The sequence below is a fragment of the Podarcis vaucheri genome (genome assembly GCF_965113315.1).
Source record: "Podarcis vaucheri genome assembly, chromosome: 16".
NCBI lineage: Eukaryota > Metazoa > Chordata > Lepidosauria > Squamata > Lacertidae > Podarcis > Podarcis vaucheri.
The window spans coordinates 41742505-41754885 of record NC_138754.1 but is presented as its reverse complement, the minus strand read 5'-3'; the positions used below and the strand labels follow the sequence as shown (position 1 = coordinate 41754885).

Sequence of the window (12381 nt, the reverse complement as noted above, 5' to 3'; positions counted from 1 at the left end):
TGAATTTAGCCTGGTAGCAAATTGGCAGCCAGTGCGAATCCCACAAGCAAGGTGCTATATGCACTGGCAGAGGAAGAGGAGTGCGGGGGGAGCGCACTGCCCCCGGCAGCGTGATCCCGGTGGGGTGCCAGCGCCACGCCCCTGGGATATGCGCCAGCCCCGCCCTGCCTGCTCTCCGCCCCCCCCCCGAGCATGAAGCTCCGCCACTGGCTATATGCTGGCACTAGCTTGCCCCCACCAGCAGCCAAACTACTACAACCTGCACCAAAATCACCTGACGGAAAAGCCCCAAAGGCAATCCCACATAGAATGCATTGCAGTAATCCAATTGTGAGGTTGCATGCATGGACAACTGTGGTAAAGCTATCTCAATCCGAGAACCATTGTAGCTCTCTTACCAGTTTAAGACATTGGAGCTATTAATTTCATTGTGGGGTGACGCTTTTTAGACAGATAGATGTATTGCTTTACGTTTTTCAAAATGTGGCAAGCCAACCCAGTTGTGCTGCTTCTGCCGAGTGGGGCTCTGGATTTCTGCCCTATAGCACTGCCCTGCCTTGGTTTCCCAGTACAGTGGTACCTCTGGTTACGTACTTAATTCGTTCCGGAGGTCCGTTCTTAACCTGAAACTGTTCTTAACCTGAAGCACCACTTTAGCTAATGGGGCCTCCTGCTGCTGCTGCGCCGCTGCATGATTTCTGTTCTCATCCTGAAGCAAAGTTCTTAACCCGAGATACTAATTCTGGGTTAGCGGAGTCTGTAACCTGAAGCGTATGTAACCTGAAGCATATGTAACCCGAGGTACCACTGTACAAAGCGGAGTATCTCAGGCAAAGGTGGGGCTTTTCTATCACCTACTGCCAATTCCTTCTTTAACTGAGATGCCAGGGATTGACCCTGCAAAGTATGTGCCCTACCTCTAGGGACAGGAGAATAAATTTGATTCATTTGTATTTAAAAACAACCTATCATACTTTTCCGTCTATAAGACACCCCCATGTATAAGATGCCCCCTATTGGGGGGGCTCAAATTTAAGAAAATGAGCAGATTTTGGGGCGGGTGGGAATGCCAAACCAACTATCACTCACCCAACTGGCAAACGCTAACAATTTCAAGCAACAGAAGCCGAATTGCTGAAGCGGCAGCCAATCCAAAGTAGCGCTTGAAGCATCCGCTAATAACCCACCTATTTGACAAAGCAGCAGCCAATCCAAAGCAGCCCTTGCAGCAGACACCATTCACCCACCCAATCGCTAGAACCTGCTCCCGGATGCAACCAATCGCCCATCCCCCCTCTGCACTACCCATGTATAAGATGACCCCTCCCCCATTTTTTACTTTATTTTGGGGGGGACCCTAATCTAATACACGGAAAAGTATGGTACCTAATTTGCACTTTCCAAACCAATGCACGGACCGAAACTAAGCCATCCTTAGAAATTCAAATTTCTCTGCATTTTGGAAATCAGTTCTCCAGCCAAATGATGAGCTGAAAAATGCATATACTAGTGTAAAGTGTGCATATACCTGTTAGATCACCTTGTCCCATAAATGCCCAGTGTGCTGCTTCAATCTGCAGAACTGGCACTGTTCTAGGTGCCACGTAATATTTGTTCCACATTTTTAAGAAATCAATTTTAGTATGGCAGCACTCACATTTTGGAACTTCCTGCCTACTGACATCAGACGGGCGCCTTCACTGTACTCTTTGGGCACCTGCTTAAAACATTTTTGTTTCAACAAGCCTGCACAAATAGAATGTCTACGTGTTTTAATCTGTTTTCAGCTCATTGCTAATTTTAATTATTATTTGAACAGCTAATTTAAGTGTTTTTACTCATAATATTATTGTTTTACTCTATGTAAACCACTTTGAGGGTTTTTTTTAAACAATCAAGCAGTATATAAATTCTATAAAATAAATAAATGATTTGTTGTTGTTGTTTAGTCGTTTAATTGTGTCCGACTCTTTGTGACCCCATGGCGCACTTGCTCAATTTGAGTTTATTGATATCAATTATTATTTATAGAATTTCTAGCTTGTACTTCACCATAAGGTCTCAAGGCAGGTTGTTGTTGTTGTTGTTGTTGTTTAGTCGTTTAGTCGTGTCTGTCTCTTCGTGACCCCCTGGACCAGAGCACGCCAGGCACTCCTGTCTTCCACTGCCTCCCTCATGTTCGTAGCTTCGAGAACACTGTCCCACTATCTCGTCCTCTGTCGTCCCCTTCTCCTTGTGCCCTCCATCTTTCCCAACATCAGGGTCTTTTCCAGGGAGTCTTCTCTTCTCATGAGGTGGCCAAAGTCTTGGAGCCTCAGCTTCAGGATCTGTCCTTCCAGTGACAGTCAGGGCTGATTTCCTGAAGAATGGATAGGTTTGATCTTCTTGCAGTCCATGGGACTCTCCAGAGTCTCCTCCAGCACCAGAATTCAAAAGCATCCATTCTTTGGCGATCAGCCTTCTTTATGGTTCAGCTCTCACTTCCATACATCACTACTGGGAAAACCATAGCTTTAACTTATACGGACCTTTGTCAGCAAGGTGATGTCTCTGCTTTTTAAGATGCTGTCTAGGTTTGTGTGAAAATATATATGCAAATATACAATACAAAAATTCATTGTATATGGGGAAATTGCTGTGCTAAAATATGCATAGTAGGCAAAATATTGTACAAGTGTGTATATTAGGAGAAATTCTCACTAAAATGCCGTTGAATTTTAGTGAGGAGTCTTTAAAGAAAAAGTTTGCAAAGTGATATGGAAATGTGAAGAACCAAACTCATTTTGGGAAAAATGAGAAATTGAAAGGGACAGATTTGCACAGCCCTCCTAACTGTTGAGCTGCAGCCGCTCACAGAGCATCAAATTAGCCATGTGTGCCACCTGGCAATCACCCATAAGGGCAGATTCCTGTCAGGAGATGCCAGCTGCCACCCACCCCACAAAGTATACAAATACTAATTGCCACACACTGCCCGAGTACAACTGGTGTTTTTTCCAGACCTGTGGCTTTATCAATCCACATTTCTGCTACTGTGGCCTGGACAGCTTGCAGCACATCCCTCGTCTTTCATGCCAATGCCTCCCCCACCCGCCTGCTTTGCCTCTCCACTTAATGTTATTGCCGGTGACTAAGCCAAACAGAGAGGACTGCCTCATGCCTTATTGCTTTTCATGCATGCTGGGTTCATTCGGTGATAAAGTCAAAGAAAGGGAGAGCGCTGCATATTCCCAGAACAAAAGGTCATCTGTTTCCTGTCAGGGAATTCAGCTCTGGTTTCATCTCTTTTTAAATGAAGAACAGTAATGCTTGTTTTTATCCGCCCTGTGGGGAAGGAAGAAGTAAAGTGAGGAGAGGGAACTACTAAATAAAACTTTTTGTGCCATGCCTCCTAATATGGTAGGCAGTGAGGCAGTAACAAGTCCTGTGATGCACACACCCCCCCGAAAACTTTGGGGTTCCCTTGAGCATGCTGATACCTCCCTCCAGGGCCAGCCCAAGACATTTGGTGAACCACAACAGCACACCTGCCCCACCAGCGAAGAAGAGGGGAGGGAAGATTGACATCAGGAACAAGCCAGAGGGAGGGAATCAGGGCTGAAGTGGGAATCAAAGGTCCTCCTGTTGGGAAAGTGGCCCACGCGGAGTGGCTGAGTGGGTGCAGAGCCCGGGAGAGCCCAGAGGGCACAGGGCAGCCCCCGCCATTTCCTCCATGGGGTGGGAGGAGACCAGCAGAGCCTCCTGTTTGCTGAGAGGCCACTGTGGAGGCAGCATGGGGAGGAGAGCAGAGCCATGGCTGCTGGCCTTTCTTCTTTTAGCCTCATCTGAGTTTGCTGCTAGGAGTGATAATAATTATTAGTTAGGGTTGTTACTGTCATATACGTCAGGCATGTAAATTTGCTGGGTGGTGTAGATCACGCAGTTAAACAGAAATGGATCCTCTACTGTTTTTGTTAACTTGTGCAATTTTATTTTTACCAAAGCTTTTGTGTGAGCTGGTCTCATAAATAATTGTTGCAGCGCACAGGCTGCACTAAGGACCCTCCAAGTTGCTGTTTAATTGCGGGTGGATTCTGCAACATGTTCTTCACACAATAATTGTGCATTTGTGGTAGATTTATTCAGCTTTATTAGTTGCTCTGTGATGCTTTCCTGATGCTACCACATTACTGCTATTGGGAAGGGCTATGGCGCAATGAAAGTGGGACAGAAAAACTGTCACAGGATTTCATCAAGAAGTTGCAGGGTCTTTACTGATTGGAAATGAAGCCTTGGGGTTGCCCCAAAACTTTAGCAGGTGCAAACAGTATGTATTGAAAGCAACATCATGTATAACCACCCTGATAGCACAAAGGTTTGGAAGCTGTCTTCTAGTCCCACGTTTGCTAAACGGTAACTAAACCACAGGAATATGTAGTTATGGCAAAACTGATTATGTTAGATTCAAAGAAGCAAGACAAAATCACAACAGATTTCTTTGATAGATTAATAGAATCATAGAAATGTAGAGTTGGAAGGGACCCAAGAGGGTCCTCTAGTCCAGCCCCAACTAGAAACCATTTATTGTTTTTTGGCACAATAAGGCAATTCTTCAAGTGATGTGACTCATGTGTTGAATACTTTGCAAATGACCTCTGTTAATAATTACTATAAATTATAGCTCTTTTATCATTTGCTTGACGTGTGGATGATAAAGGCGCAGAAGATCAGCAAGCCCCCGCAGGCCGTGGGCACGTTTCCTGCCTTATCTGAGGGGATTGGGCCACCTCAGGGAGTGACATAAACAGAAGCCAGTTGAAGGAACGGGAAATTCTGAAGAAGAGCAAAAATGGATTCTGGAGATTGCCCCAAGCAGGATTGCAAAACAGAGGAGGAAGAAGCTGGCCCACAGATCAAATTCTGGGGTAAATTTTGAAATCAGCAGCCTGGTTCTCCAAAACCTGAAGGCTAGCGCTGACCTCGTACAGGCACTGAGTACCAGGCTTACGTGGGCTTCAAAATTTACCTCAGAAATTGATGTGTGGGCTATAAATCCACAGGGCTGTGACTCCTTAATGTCGTTTTGCCTGTTTTAGGCCTGAAGGGAAAAGAAACATATTAATGGGCTGCTGCTGGACTTTCCTAATCCTTGGAGGAGGCAGGCACTGATTAACCTTTTTTTATTTTTAACTTTGACTTTCGAATCTCATTCGGCACTGAGGTAAATGTGAAAATGACACACTTCGCTGCAGAGTAATTAGAACATGTTTGCGCACAGGCAGACATTCTGGCGGAGGAGGGCAGCCAGGCATCCTTTCCCTGCTTTTCCCCCCTTTTGTATTATCATGATAATGAATGTTCTGACTGGAAGCTTGCAATTATGCTTCCTCCTTCCTTCCCTCTTCCCTTTTCCTCACCAAAGAAAGTCTAATTAATAATGAACAGAGCCCAGGGCTGCTGCCATATTTGTCCTGTGAATCTTTCCACTTTTTTTTTGGGGGGGGAGGCTTTTTCTGATGGTAGAGGCAGGGTCGAAGAGTAGTGATTCAAATCTTATTTTATGAAATTATAAAATGGTGACAAGACAAGCAAAGCTGTGCAGGTTTCCTCCTCTAATCACTAAACCTCTTTTTAAATGGATCTTGCAGCAACATCTTTATAAATGTGCTGATGGATCATTATGTAACCCAGAAGATTTATGCAAAAGTGTTTGCATACTTTAATAGAGATGGGGACAGTATAAGATTCAGTTAAGTACATATTGCTGGCTTTAAAACACAGCAAGGTATTTTTTATTTTGGGGGGGCTGCATCTCAAATTGCATTTGCTTGTTGCTGTACAGAACAGTACGACTCGAAGTCTTTCCAAGTCACCTGCAGTCTGTCCACATCAGTGGGTGGAGAAGGGCTGTGAATACCTGCATATTGTTTATGTTTTCAAATGGGATGGAAGCTGCTATGGAGGGGAAAGCATCAAAACACAAGATTTATCAAGAAACTACAGAACAGATGTTGATTATGGCTAATGCTGTGTGTCCACATGGCTTCATTAACCAGTGGTGAAAGTGCACTGCATGCAGAATAGATGGGGGTGGAGTGTTCATGCATGTGTGTGTGTAAATATGATAACATACAGATCATTGCAATAAAAGCATTTCAGAACCAGCCCGTTCCTTTAAAAGCAGTCAGTTCCCCAAAGCCTGTTTGGGGAGTCTTCACCTGCCAACTGAAAGACAAGGAGGGAGCTAGTCTAGCTTGTCCAGGGAGGGAGTCCCAAAGTCTGGGAACAGCCACTGAAAAAGTCCCCTCCCACATCCCCACCAAGCATGCCTGTGAGGGGGCGGGACTGAAAGAAGCGCCTTCCCAAATATTTCATAGCCTGGGCAGGTTCGTATGAGATAGCCTGGACCTGAGTCCATACTGTATGTATGTATGTATTTAATAAAATTTATATACCACTTGATTGTAGAAAAAACTCAATGATTTACAAAATAGATAAAACAATAAAATTATCACTAAAAATTTACAACCATGATTTAAAACATACATACAAGTTAAAAGCACAATAGAATAGACTACAACAAATGAAAACTCATGAAAACTTTCTAAACATTTGAGAAGGCTTGTCTAGATAAGAATGTCTTCAGCTGCTGCTGTAAAGAATACATAAAGGCACTTGCCTGATATAGGCAAGGAGTTCCAAAGTGTTGGTGATGCCACATTAAGTGACCAAGTTCTTACCAATGTGGGGTGGGTATCACATGGCACCTGCAAAAGTGCCAGTTGTGCTGATTGAATCAGTTGAGTGGGCACATATGGAATAAGGTAAACTGGGCCCAAGTTGTTAAGGGCTTTATATACTAACAGTAACACCCTGAACTTGGCTGTATAGCAGATCAGCAACAGGTGCAGACCTCTGGGCACAGGTGTTACATGCTGACAAGGCCTCCTCCTGTCAGCAATTGTGCTGCAGCTTCCAGATCAAGCATGCAGGGAGCCCCACAGAGAGTTCAGTGCAGCAATCCAGTCTTGAAGTGACCAGGGCATGAACTACTGTGGTCAGGCTCTTCCAGTCCAGGAATGGCCCTAGCTGTCAAAGTAGTCACAGTTGGTAAAAGGCACTTCTAGCCACTGAGGCTACCTGAGCCTCCAGTGACAGAGTTGGATCTCCAAACAGTGAACCTGCTCCTTCAGGGGGAGCACAACCCCATCCAAGATAGGCAATGGGTCAACTTCTCGGACATGGGAGCTACTCACCCACAGTGCTTCTGTCTTGCCAGGATTTAAGCTCAGCTTGTTCCTTCTCCCTCATCCATCTCACCACTGCATCTAGGCCCAGGGACTCCACAGCCTCTGCTGATTCAGATGTTATGGGGAAGTAGAGCTGAGTGTCATCAGCATACTGATGTCAGCTCACCTGAATCTCCTAATGACTGCTCCCAGCGGCTTCATGTAGATATTAAATAGCACTGGAGATCAGATTGTCCCTTGCAGTACCCCAGAATGTAGCTTCCAAGGGGCCGAAAAACACCCTCCCAATTATACTCTCTGGTCTCGGTCCTGAAGGTAAGACTGGAACCACTGTATACAATGCCCCCAATTTCCATTCCCCACAGCCTGTTCAGGAGGATACCATGGCCGATGGTATCAAAAACCAGTGAGAGATCAAGAAGCAGGGGCAAGGTTGCATCCCAGCACTTTATAGATCATAAACAGCACTTTGAATTGTGCCCAGAAATAGACTGGTAGCCAGCGGAGCTGTTGTAACAAGGGAGTCATATGCTCCCAATAACTAGCCCTGGTCAACAATCTGGCCGCAGCTCATTGAGCCAGTTGAAGTTAAATTTGTATACTGTCCATCCATAGATCTCAGGATCTGTTTCATAACATAAAATTACAATATACGGTAAAAACACAAAATACATAAGAACAATAAGAACAAAAAACAAACCAATAATTCCCCCTCCCACAACACATTTGAAATCAAACAATTTAAAATGTCAGTCAGTCAAAGGCTTGGTTGAAGAGGAATGTTTTCACCTGGTGCCTAAAGGTGTATTCCTGCCAACCTAGCAGTTCGAAAACATGTCAAAGTGCAAGGAGATAAATAGGTACCGCTCTGGCGGGAAGGTAAACGGTGTTTCCGTGCGCTGCTCTGGTTCGCCAGAAGCGGCTTAGTCATGCTGGAGTCATGCTTTTCAGAGGCAGCCCCACTTAGAGCATGTTACATTAATCCAAATGGGATGTATCTAAGGCGTGTGCTACTGTGGCCAAATCAGACACCTCAAGGAACAGGCACAGCTAGCACACTTGCTAAGTGTGTTCACAGCCAGAGTTTGCTTCTTCCTTTACATCAGAGATCTGGAACCTGCAGTCCTCCAGGTATTGCTGGACTCCAGGTCCCATCAGCGCCAGGCACCATGCTCAGTGGGTTAAGGATGCTGGAAGTTGTAGCCCAACAACACTTGAAGGGCCAGACGTTATCCATCCATCACTGGTCTTTAACTGGTGGGTTGAGACCTACTGCCAGGTGGCAGCCTAACCTAAAGTCGGTTACAACAGCATCACCTCCATGCCATTATATTTATAACAATTAAGGCTGCAATCCTAAATTTGGGCCTGGGAGCAAATCCTAATACTTGCTGGAAACAAGATCGGAGAAACACTCTGCATTCTTCTGTCCATTTCCTGATTTTAAAAAATTGAATTTATTTTTAAATGTTTCCCTTCCATGCTCTGCCATTGAACAATGGTCCTTCCCTGAAAAATAGTAGCCTTCCTAAAACCACCTGGTGAGGTTGTGGAATGTGGCAGTCTTCTCCGCTGGTCCTGCATCCCTTCTGCTGTGACTGCACTGTGGCTCCAGCGAATGAGTTAGGAAGAGAATAGACACCCCCTGTCTGGATTTGCGAAAAGCCCCAGACTGCTCTTGACACATCCATTTATTCCCTTGTTGTTTTTAATTAGAAGTTAATGAAGCACCAAGACTCTTATCCTTCTCCAAATGCTCTAGCCTTTCTCCAGGCAGTTTGCTTGCTCCCTTGGTTGTTTTGCTCCCTTTTTGTTGTTGTTGCTATTTTTCCTACAATAACTTTTCACCAGAAATGTACCGGTACTCAGTGTTCTAAATACAGCCATGCCATAGATTTATATAAAGTTATTGTGCTTTCCCCAGTCTCTTCTTTAATAATCCATAACACAGTTTGCCTTTTTCACTGCTGCCAGATCAACATTATAACTGAGTAACTTTGACCCCAATATTTCTTTCTTTGACAATCCAGATCCCATCACTTGTTCATCTACACCCACAGCAACCGATTGCAGAATCTGCCCCACACTCTAGGTTTGCATTTACAATCTCAGCCCTCTTTCTTGTTTTGTTTCTTGAATTTATTTTCATCCTTCCCAAATCATATTCATTATAACTAAATATGTGTTTACGCACAATTGTAGATTCGCTGGAGGAGATGCCACAAAAGGCAGATTCATCTATTTTTCTCCTCTTTCATTCAATCGGATGTGCCAAGTAATAGCTCTAAATGCATTTGACTTGCCATAAATAATGTCACTAAGAGCAGCAAATTTCTGTTCCATGTTCTTCCCCTCCCTTCTGCTCCCCTGTTTGTCAGCCCTTATCTGTGCTTCCTTCTTTTTGGTACAATAACGAAATCAGAGCCTTGTCAGTTGAAAGTTTATATGCCCTATTTATAGCGCTCCAGTGTCTCTGAGCTTTTCTGTTCTTGCATGAGGAGCTCTTGTGCGAGCCAGAATCCTAGTGTGAGTCAGAGAGGAATATGCGTCTCCATAATAGCTGCTTTGTATTCCCCCTCCCGCCTCAGAGGCAAAGCATGCTCTCCCCTTTGATAGACCAGACTGATGCAGATCAAATGGTTTGTACGGCATTGGCACCAATCCATCAGAGCAGGAGAAGGCTGGATAGTGCCAATCTATCCAGCAATCACTTCTCCCCCTCCCTCCGTCCCTCCCTCCCTCCGCAGTAGTTCACGACCACTTCCGCCCTCCATGATAAAAACGGCTGAGTCATTAGCTGCTCTAGGCCTCAGGTCATAACCAGGCCACAGAGTCCAGCGGGCAGATTCGTGTTAACACTTTTTTATATTATTATTTTTTTATATTTTTTATATTATTATCTTTTGCACAAATGCTAATCCTTTTCTAGACCCATGCAATTACTGCTTGAACAAGGGCCATTTTATTTGTTACTCTCCCTGTGCACAGGCAGCTTTAAATAACCTCAAAAGGTGGCAGTTATTGTGTGGGGAACGGTGCTCATGATGCCATAGGAAACCCCACTGTGAGCTCTGCATTTGCAGAGGGTATTATTATGTGTCCCCCTGCAAGCCCCCAACAGCAGCCCCATACAATGAATACAAACTGCTTTTGAAGCTTGAGGGCTTTCCTAAGTTGTTTTTGATGTTGCACGTGGTCCCACTGTTAGGACCTGCTGCATAAGCAACCTTTTACATTCACTCCAAAGAAGGAGTTCAGATTGTAGCCTAAACTTGAAATAGTTGGGGGGGGGGGTGTTATACAGAGACAGCTGCTAAGAAGGAAACTGCAAATTGCAGATGGCACATGGGGTGGCCTGTATCTCATGCAGCACACCTTTGAATAACATGGTCTCTCAACCTCCTGCGCGCCTTGAGCATTTTAAGGCTTTTTGTATTGCATCATTGTTCCAAGATCCCCTCTTCTTCCAAACTCTGTCCCGGTTGCTTCTAACAGCTGCACCATCAATATTCCATCTGTGGAATTTCTGACTCTTTCTCCCCCAGTTTCTAAAGTACACAAAAAGCCTTTTCAAATGCGCAAGCTTATATATACAAACCCCCTCTCATAAAATGGGATTTCATTCATGACGTTAGTGGGTGTGGATTTGGAAAGCATTTTTCTCGCCTTTAGAAAAACTGGATTTTCCCCAGCGAAAGGGGCAGGAAACAATATGAGAAGAGAATTAATGTGCAAGCTAGGAGTAGGCAAATAACCTGAGATATGAAGGCCTGGAAAGAAATGGGAGTGAAAATAGTTACTTCCTCAACCACCTGTCCTTCACACTCCTTTTTTTAAGGGGGGCGGGTTTAACGTGTTTTATTTTTTTATTTAATTTTATAATGTATATAAAACAGAGAGAACAATTATAATAACAGACAAAAATTAAAATATAAAAACAGTATCAGATTATCGAGTATAGTTCCAGATTTGCCAGGCTTGTGATGATGTTTGTTTTGAAAATGATGGTTCTGCTGTAAATGTCATAAAAGAATGTCAAATAACGTGAACTGTGTCTGGAGGTTCTAGTCCTTGATGAATTCCCAAACAGCCATATTCCAGAGGGGGTGGTATCAAACATGCAGTGCAAGATTTTGGGCTGCTTCCCATTGTGTAGCAATTACTGTTTGTTCTGCCAGGATCAGATATAAGTCCATCTTTTTTGCCATATTGGTATCATCAAAAATATCCCCTAGCATTAATGTTGGACAACAAACAATAGTTTCTTTAGTAATATTTATTATTTCTGGTCCTTCACTTCTCTAAGGGACCATGCTGCACTATTTCTAACTATGAGACCATCTATAACTTGGTCTTACATGGCTTTATATACAGTACAGGAGAGGGAGGTGTGGCCATTTCTTCCGGGTCATAGGTTGAACAAAGTCTCCAAGGCTCTGATGGGCATCAGCTGCTGTAAATTCAGAAGCTATAACTAAACTGGACAGTGTTCTCAAAGCTACTAACATGAGTTTGACCAAACTGCGGGAGGCAGTGGAAGACAGGAGTGCCTGGCATGCTCTGGTCCAGGGGGTGAAGAAGAGTCGGACATGACTAAACGACTAAACAACAACAACAACAATAGCTGAACCGACCTGCTTTGACAGCCTGGCATTATCACTTCAGGTTGCATGGAGCTGCTGGGCTTGGTAAGTTTGAAGGCAGGTGACAGTGTCCACCTGGACAAATGGAATGGAATAAATGTGGAGGTATCAATGGTGTCTGGGTACGCTGCTAGCTCTAGGATTTTGAGGGCTCCGGCTTAGCCTGAGATACAGGACGTGCAAGTTCTTTCAAGCGGCTGCTGCTGGTCTTGGGTGCTCCCTGTGTTGGAACAGTGGGCTCTTTGCCGACCTTGAGGCCCTGGAAGTGTCCTGACCTTGCTGCCTCCTGGTTCTAGGTTCTGTCCACGTGCCTTGTAATGGCTACAAAAAGCGGAGAACATTTAATTTCCCTAGATCTTGAGTGCCCCAGATAACTCAGAATGGACATTGACTTTCCTGCCCAACTCAGATCATTATGGCTTCCTCCCAGGCTGTCTGTACACAAGCAGCCTGGGGCAGTGAGGCATCAGGACTGCATAAGCACACAAACACTCTTGATATGCCTCAGT

At 44.5% G+C, this 12381-nt stretch overlaps 1 protein-coding gene across 1 annotated transcript in view; it reads right to left on the bottom strand.

Moving 5' to 3' along the window:
- Positions 1-12381, bottom strand: part of LOC309521381 (tigger transposable element-derived protein 1-like) — a 355247-nt gene that overhangs the window by 216727 nt on the left and 126139 nt on the right. The gene's annotated exons all lie outside the window — the stretch shown is intronic.